Here is a 9,048-nt window from a genome sequence, read left to right as displayed (position 1 = left end):
ATCTCATGGGCCTGTAATATCACACAGAGTTTTCAGTATGTATGCATACAGTAACTTTCTCATCATGTTAGTGAACATATAATGTGGTGAATAGTAACTTCATAAACATATCTGTGACATGTAAGTATGTGAACTTATGTATTTCTAAAATATAATCGTAACTATTCCTTTTCTAATATGATAGAATAGTTATACACAAACAAAGTGAACAAACAAGTTAACTAATCAACAAACATAGTGTCAATCTTCTACTAACTAAGTTCTTAATTCAGTCTAATATTAAAACTAATCCTAATGTATTACTTTAACAATTTTACCCAGTGTTTAGCTACTTGTTTCAGGTAAAAGCACTCTTAGCATTGCTCCTGAGGTGGATTCTTTCATTCAGACACCCTCTTTAAAGTTGTTAGACCAGTGCACCAAAGAGTAGCTGTCGAAGATTGATGAACACCTGACAATTGTAATTGGAGCTAATAGACTGAATGGTACTATTAAAAGTATTCTAAAAGCTAAGTCAGTGGAAGAATTTCGGTGGGTGAAAAGACTAAATGGGTTTCTTACTGATCTTTTATCTGCAACAGCTAATTTAACAAAGGTTGAAAATAGAGACCTGATTGAAGAAGGTCACTGTCTGCTGAATTCGCTGGCAATAACACAGCTTCTGCTTCTTGCTGCTAGTTTGAAATTACTGCCAAAAATCAATGGCAACTATGTGGATATATTCTTTTGCCTGTTTGAGCGGGTTGCACATTCCAGAGGACAGCCTCAGGAGGATCATACCTTTTTTTTTTTTTTTTATTGAAACAAAATTGTAGAGGGTTTTACATGACTGTAGTGTGTGAGAGTGTGAAGAGTGGGTATTTCCAACTTACAGTATTGTTCAAAATAATAGCAGTACAATGTGACTAACCAGAATAATCCAGGTTTTTAGTATATTTTTTATTGCTACATGACAAACAAGTTACCAGTAGATTCTCAGAAAGCAAACAAGACCCAGCATTCATGATATGCACGCTCTTAAGGCTGTGCAATTGGGCAATTAGTTGAAAGGGGTGTGTTAAAAAAAAATAGTGTCTGCCGTTGACTGTACAAACACAAAACTATGTTGTACAAACGTTTTTGTTTTTAGGATTTAGCAATCCTGTCAATCACTAAACTAATATTTAGTTGTATGACCACAGTTTTTTATAACTGCTTCACATCTGTGTGGCATGGAGTCAACCAACTTGTGGCACCTTTCAGCTGTTATTCCACTCCATGATTCTTTAACAACATTCCACAATTCATTTACATTTCTTGGTTTTGCTTCAGAAACAGCATTTTTGATATCACCCCACAAGTTCTCGATTGGATTAAGGTCCGGGGATTGGGCTGGCCACTCCATAACATTAATTTTGTTGGTTTGGAACCAACACTTTGCTCGTTTACTAGTGTGTTTGGGGTCATTGTCTTGTTGAAACAACCATTTCAAGGGCATGTCCTCTTCAGCATAAGGCAACATGACCTCATCAAGTATTTTGACATATGCAAACTGATCCATGAGCCCTGGTATGCGATAAATAGGCCCAACACCATAGTAGGAGAAACATGCCCATATCATGATGCTTGCACCACCATGCTTCACTATCTTCACTGTGTACTGTGGCTTGAATTCAGAGTTTGGGGGTCGTCTCACAAACTGTCTGTGGCCCTTGGACCCAAAAAGAACAATTTTACTCTCATCAGTCCACAAAATGTTCCTCCATTTCTCTTTAGGCCAGTTGACGTGTTCTTTGGCAAATTGTAACCTCTTCTGCACGTGCCTTTTTTTTAACAGAGGGACTTTGCGGGGGATTCTTGAAAATAGATTAGCTTCACACAGACGTCTTCTAACTGTCACAGTACTTACAGGTAACTCCAGACTGTCTTTGATCATCCTGGAGCTGATCATTGGCTGGGCCTTTGCCATTCTGGTTATTCTTCGATCCATTTTGATGGTTGTCTTCCGTTTTCTTCCACGTCTCTCTGGTTTTGCTCTCCATTTTAAGGCATTGGAGATCATTTTAGCTGAACAGCCTATAATTTTTTGCACCTCTTTATAGGTTTTCCCCTCTCCAATCAACTTTTTAATCAAAGTACGCTGTTCTTCTGAACAATGTCTTGAACGACCCATTTTCCTCAGGCTTTCAAATGCATGTTCAACAAGTGCTGGCTTCATCCTTAAATAGGGGCCACCTGATTCACACCTGTTATTTCACAAAATTGATGACCTCACTGATTGAATGCCACACTGCTATTTTTTTAACACACCCCTTTCAACTAATTGCCCAATTGCACAGCCTTAAGAGCGTGCATATCATGAATGCTGGGTCTTGTTTGCTTTCTGAGAATCTACTGCACCTACTGGTAACTTGTTTGCCATGTAGCAATAAAAAATATACTAAAAACCTGGATTATTCTGGTTAGTCACATTGTACTGCTATTATTTTGAACAATACTGTATGTAGTCTATGAAGGGCAAGAAAGGGAGAATGAGAAAAAAAATACAAGAATAACAATGATAACAGTACTACTAATCAAATCAGCTTGTTACATTTTTAGAGGTTGGTGGGAATGTGCGTGGCCTCAGCCCCAGGTGCTTGGTTCAAGTTGAAATGTGTTAAAAATGGGTTCCATGTGTCATAAAAAGCTGATAAACTATTCTTGTGAGTGGATGTCATTTTCTCTAATGTGATGTGTTCTGTCAGAAGTAACTGAGACATCACTCTACTGAGACTCCGATACCTTCTCCCTGAAGGCAGGAGTCTGAAGTGGGAGTGTGCAGGGTGGGAGGTGTCATCAGCAATGCTGATGGCTCTGCGGGTGTTGAAAATGTCTGTGAGGGAAGGCAGAGGGGCACCAATGATCTTGCTGGTTGTTTTCACTATGCATTGTAGGGTCCTTCTGCAGGAGGCAGTACAGGCTCCGTACCACACAGTGATGCAGCCAGTGATGACGCTCTCAATGGTGCCCTGGTAGAAGGAGCACATGATGGGGGGTGCACTGTAAAACCTGATGAGTTAGTTGAACTCAAACCATTTGAGGAAAGTGATTGTCTTAAATCGTTTGAGTTAATTAACTCAAACGATTTAAGTACACAAAATAGATTCAAGTTAATCTAACTAACACTATGATATTAGTTGAACTCATATGAAGCATCACCCTAACTTGTTTAAAATTAGTACATTTAACTTTTACAGATCAAGTAAGTCTAAATTATATGTATAAATTAACACAGATATTACTACTTAAGTTTAATTTACTAAATCTTATTCCATTAAGACAAGTTATTACAATCAAGTTATGTCAACTTCAATCTTTGCTGTAGCTACTCAAGTCATTTGAGGAAAGTGATTTAAGTTTTAACAACACAATAGATATGAGTATGTCAGACAACTTTTTATTTTGTTCAAAAATTCAAAACAGAACGTAACAAAATATTTTTCAATACATTTCAACAACACTTTAACATCAGTTACAAGTACTAAAGTATAAAGTACTGTACATAGTACAAAAAAGCTGGCAAATGTCACCACATGACATAAAAATAAAAATGTTTTATCATTTAACAAGTGGTTAAATATAAAAAGGAACAGTATGAACTGAATAAACACAAAGCAGCATTAATTTTTGGCATGCAAGCCAAATCTTTGTAAGGCACTGCAGACCTCCAGTGACAAACAGGCTCATTCCAGTTCGTTTCTCAGGGCCTGTAACTTTGGTTTGAGCTGCTTTCTGCCATCATCAAGCTTTAGGAGCACAACTTGTATGAACTCAAAGAAGCCACTTAGCTTCTCAGGATAGCTCAAATGTAGAGCATACATCAGTCCAAACAAACCCACCAGTGAGTCTGTCCAGGATCTGTGATACATAACAACTTGCCCCTCAAGGACGACTGACACATGGTTAATTTCAAAGGGGATTCCTGCAGGCACTTCTCCATTGACCACTGCCACCAAAGCCACTGGCCCCTCTTGGTCTGCCTCAGATTCTTCCTAAAAAAGAAATACATCCTTAATGCAAGTGTAATTGTATAGTGTTTATGTATAAAGCCAGGAACGACGTATTACCTGGTGGAATCCAAAAGTTATTTGATGAAAGGGAAGGGGGATATAATTTAAGGGGTCACTTAAATCTAAAAGTTCATGCTATACGTACAACCAAAAAAAGATTTTGTATTTCTATAAGTGGGGTAAAACTATGGAATAATTTAAGTGTGGACATGAAAAATAGTACTAGAATTGAGGAGTTTGAATATAAATATAAATATAAATGTATGTGTCATACAAGATATATGCAAGAATAAGATTTATTCGAGAAGGCATTAAGGAAACACTCTGTTTTAATTTGCTGTGTATTACTTGTTGGTGAAGAAGACAATTACCTATGTAGAGATACTGCTTGCAGCCAATGTTGCATGGAATTTTTTGTATAATATGATGTCATGGGGTAGGACTGGATAAGTCTGACTTCTTCCTACTCCATTCAAACATGTACTAGGTGTAAGCAAACTGATTTTGGATTAGCATTGGTTGGATATGTGTAATTATGTGTGTGTGTGTGTGTTGCTGTCATTTGTTCTGTTCTGCATGTTTGAAAGAATAAATCAAATCAAATCAAATCAAAAAAATCAAATCAACATAGAGAATGACTGATAATTTCTGACCCTTTTCTGAGAGAAGTCTGTTTTCCTGGTAGTAGGAGCCATCACAGTATGACAAATACTCACCAGAAGAATGTGAACTGACATCTTGTACTTTCTCAAGTACATCTGTTTTTTTTCAGCAACATTTGCAATGATGTGAGAATGGGAACATACATATAGGTATGCTGTGATGACTCAATAAGATATTCTACAGGTTTAACAAATGGAAACTTCTCCTCATAATATGATTTTCGCCTCTTAGTGGTTGACAGTGGTCCCTCAGATGTAACAGATTTATGCAAAACATTACTCTCTGAAACTGCCCGGACAATGTCATTTACAAGTGTGTCAGTAGCAGGGCAGTTGTGTTTTTTCAATATGTTGATAACAGATTCTCTGACAACAGGTCCTGACAGTGAAAACAACTGATCAATATGCTCAATGATTTCCTGTGTTGCCCTCTGTGATACATGAAGAATAGTTTGCATTTTCAAGAAGAAAGCAGCCAGATTGAACTCCAACTGCTCTGGTAATCCAGCGCTACTGCCTTCTATAGGGCTGATTTCACTTTCTTCTGAAAGCTCTCCTTGTTCATCTTCAGTGTAACTATCCTGGAAAACATTTGACACATGCTGCACTACAACTGCTATGTCATAGTTTGATGCATTTTGATGTTCTCTGCACTTGTGTGCATTAAATGTGGAGTAGACATTAGTTTTAAACTTGCATGCCTGAAATGGACATGGCACCATTTCTTTCTGTCTTAAGTGGCCTCTTAAATGATTAAACATATCCATCTCAACAAATGGCTGCTTAAAATCACATAGTGGGCAATGAAATGCCTTAGAAATCACACCACTGTCTCCAACCAAGGTTACCCGTTTCTTTTCTGGATGTTCTCTTGACAAATGAACATATAGTGAATTAAAAGTACTGAATGCACACATGCATTTATCATACAAGCACGGCAAAGGTGAAACTGTGGAATACTGGCCATGACTGAGCCTGTCATGTCTCAGTAACTGTATTTTTAAGGAACAAGAAAAACCACACAGCTTACATTTCCACATTGTGCCCTCAAATAACAATAAAACCACTACAACTTGTTTTCGTTAGCAGTTTTTCCACAGCTCACTACACTGTTCAAAAACTATGCGCGCCAAAGAAAACCGACACTATAGTTAGCGTTGGCTAACATTTAGCATTAGCTTTGTTTCTCTAAGCTCCCAAGTACATTTTCGTTGGTATATGTTCGGTATGCTATCAAATTAAATTAACGCGAGTTGTCTGGAAACCATAAGAGAACGTGTGTGAAGGAGTATATGACTTTTAAAGCTGGTGTGTGGTGAGCTAGCTAGCTAGCTAGTAAATGGTAAACAGCATACCTAGTTTAGAAGACGACCGTAACTTTTTCCAAGGAGAAAAATAGTGTTAAATCTTGTCAGGAACACGCAGCATCCCACGACGTCCTTTTTAAACCATGTTTGCAGACTGGTCCAAACCGGGTGCGTCCTGTGCCGTGTGCATGTGGCCCTAAGGGCTGTACTGCACATGCCAGGAGGTCAGGATTGAAGCGAATTTAGAGAAATTAAGTGCATGCAACTAACAGCAATATATGATCAGTACTTAAAATGTCCCAAAAATTTAAATACGCTCAAAACAAACGAGTTATTCCTTGAACAATTTATTTTTGAGTTAGGTTGTGTGAAAACAACTTTTCTTGAAGATTAAGTCATGTTAACTTGAATCATTTATTCAGATATACTGTTCGGGTTTACAGTGTGGGGCACTGGCTCTCCTCAGTTTGTGGAGGAAGTGTTTGAGCCTTCGTGGCCAGTGGTGTGGTGTTGTTGGTCCAGGAGAGGTCCTCAGAGATGTGTAGCCCCAGGAACTTGGTACTGCTCACTTTCTCCACTACAGCACCGTCAATGGTCAGTGGTGGATGTTTTAGAGCTTTTTCTCCTGAAGTCCACATGATCTCTTTTGTCTTCCCCACAATGAGGGAGAGGTTGTTGTCCTTACACCACTGGACCAGTTGGCACACCTCACTCCTGTAATTGACCTCATCATTGTTGGTAATGAGGCCAACCACAGTCGTGTCATCTGCAAACTTTGCAGGTTGTCACACAGTTGTAGGTCAGCATGATATGAACTGGTTATTTTCAAATAGGTGATGTAAGTGAGTGATTCCTTTGTGTTGCCATGCTGGGAAATAGATAGGGTTATTATGCAGTTTAAAATCAGGGTTGTGCCAAATTGGAGTGTATCTACATGGTGATGCAAGTGATGATTTAGTAATTTTGTGTACTTTCCACCAGGCTGTCAGAGTTGAGAGGATTGTGTTGTTCTTACAGTAATTCATTTTCTTAATAGAGTTTGGTAGAAAAGGGAGGTCTGCAACTGAATTATTTAGGTTGTTTTATCCATGCACTGTTGCAGCTGTCATTCTGAATTCATTTGACTAAATACCTTAGCTGATTTGCCAAGTAGTAATATTTGGTGCTTCTAGGCCACCTAGTGAGTTCTTCTTTTTGAGTAGATAGAGACATTTTGGGTTTCTTGTTTTTCCAATAAAATTGTGAAGTTATAGAATCAAGTGATTTAAATCATTTATTTGTGGGAAGCATTGTAAACAGATAGTTGATTTGAGGTAGAGTTTTCATTTTGACAGTAGCTATTCAACCAACGAGTGAGAGAGGAAGATTGGACCAGCGTTTGAGATCGTCTTCTATCTTTTTAGCAGAGGGGTGTAGTTGAGGTAAAAAGTTCTGAAACCCTGGGGGAGATACTGATACCTAGATATTTAATGTTGCCTGTGCAGAATTGGAGGGAGGAGTCTTGAGCTGCAGAATCCCAGGCATCCTCAGAGAGTGGTAGCAGTTCTGAAAGCTTATGAACTGGTGCCAGACAGACATCTTAGAAATGGTAAAAAGACTGACACACAAATGTGGATTTACAGTTTAATCGCTGGTGTTTTGCTTCAAGTGTTGGTTCACATGAAGAACTGTATAATCTTGTTGTCCTGGAACAGTTCGTCTCCACCCAGCTAAGTTGCCACTGATATCAGCAAATGCAAGGCAAAAACCCCACATGATACTACTGTTTGGCTGATGAATATGCCCTGATATGTAGCTTGGTGATCCAAAAGACTATAGTGTAATAGCTCATACAGTGTCAGGTTTTGTTTCAGGATCTGTTGGGCAGGGAGTTTCTCATGTGTTTAATTAGTGCCATCATACTGGTGCCCTAGAAAAATGACTGTATCTCTAAAAGCAAAGAAGAGTCTGAGTACATTGCAAGTTAACTCTACTGTGTTGACGGTGCCACTTGCCTCTAAAATAAGTGTATTAATTTATCCATGTCAAATAGAACCTGCCGGTTCAGCTTCATTAATTTGTGAGAGGTTTATTTCTTTGGTGGGTTATGATACAAAAGTTAAGGTTAACATACTGAGAATATCTTGAATACCTTTGTGCATCAGTCAGTTCTGTTCCTTTCTCCACAGTCTGCCAGAAGAGGTCGTTTGCCTGTTAGATGATGTGTTAGATCACAGCTCTCAGATGTAATTGCCTACCAAGCCAGTTGGGCCAGCCACTGTTTAACCTGAGCAAATACTGTGTGTCATTCCATATATGTGCTCTAAAAGTGTAACAAAGACATGGGCTGGGTCTAAGACCAAATGGGAGACAAGGGGCGGAGAGAAGACAACCACTAAGATCATGATAACGATGGTTCATGTTTATGGTATTTAAAAAGCAGCACTTCAGGTTAGAGCAGTCAGCAGCTGCACCTTCACTCTCAAACAGTAAACACCTGTCAACATCTGCACACCAGGTAAGGATTTTACATGTTACTTTAATTTCAGACCATTTTCCCACTGTGCACATTTAAGTACTAAGGGTCACAATAAAAATAAAGTTCTAAAAAACAATGCTAAATACCTGCTGTTTCGATCATCCACAGGCATAATGTCAGTTTCAGCTGTTTATCTGTGACACTTACACATGTTTGAAATTATCTTATAAGATCTGCATGAAAACCTGTGACTAGAAGAAAATAGCTTAAAAGCCCTTCCTCTTGCCACACCTAATGGAAGGTTGACAAGGTTACAACCTCATATGGCAGACAGACATTGTTCAAACCCCCAGTGCCGCTCCAACAGAACAACTGGCTTCAGAATTCTGGACCAAAATCCATTTTTAGCAGCTAAATAACATTGTCTGCAAACTTAATAGCTAATGCCTCATGTGAGAAATCTTGGGGTGGTATTTGATGGTGCTCTTAAGGTGGACGAACAGATAAAGTCTGTAGTTAAAGCCAGTTTTTTTCAATTGAGATTTTTGGCTAAGGTTAAACACTTTCTTTCTTTTAGTGACTTTGAAAAG

The 9,048-nt window shown here is 38.5% G+C and overlaps 1 protein-coding gene across 1 annotated transcript in view; it reads left to right on the top strand.

Annotated features, from left to right (window-relative positions):
• The first annotated feature begins 8,351 nt into the window (after positions 1-8,351).
• LOC109960536 (inosine-uridine preferring nucleoside hydrolase-like) overlaps positions 8,352-9,048 on the top strand; it is a 4,194-nt gene continuing 3,497 nt past the window's right edge. The window contains exon 1 of the mRNA XM_020600698.1: positions 8,352-8,497. The gene's annotated coding sequence lies outside the window, so the exon portion shown is untranslated. The remainder of the gene's footprint in view (positions 8,498-9,048) is intronic.

The sequence above is a fragment of the Monopterus albus genome, unplaced genomic scaffold (genome assembly GCF_001952655.1).
Source record: "Monopterus albus unplaced genomic scaffold, M_albus_1.0 scaffold48.1, whole genome shotgun sequence".
Classification (NCBI taxonomy): Eukaryota; Metazoa; Chordata; class Actinopteri; order Synbranchiformes; family Synbranchidae; genus Monopterus; species Monopterus albus.
The sequence above is the reverse complement of the archived record's forward strand: the minus strand, read 5'-3'. Positions and strand labels throughout refer to the sequence as shown.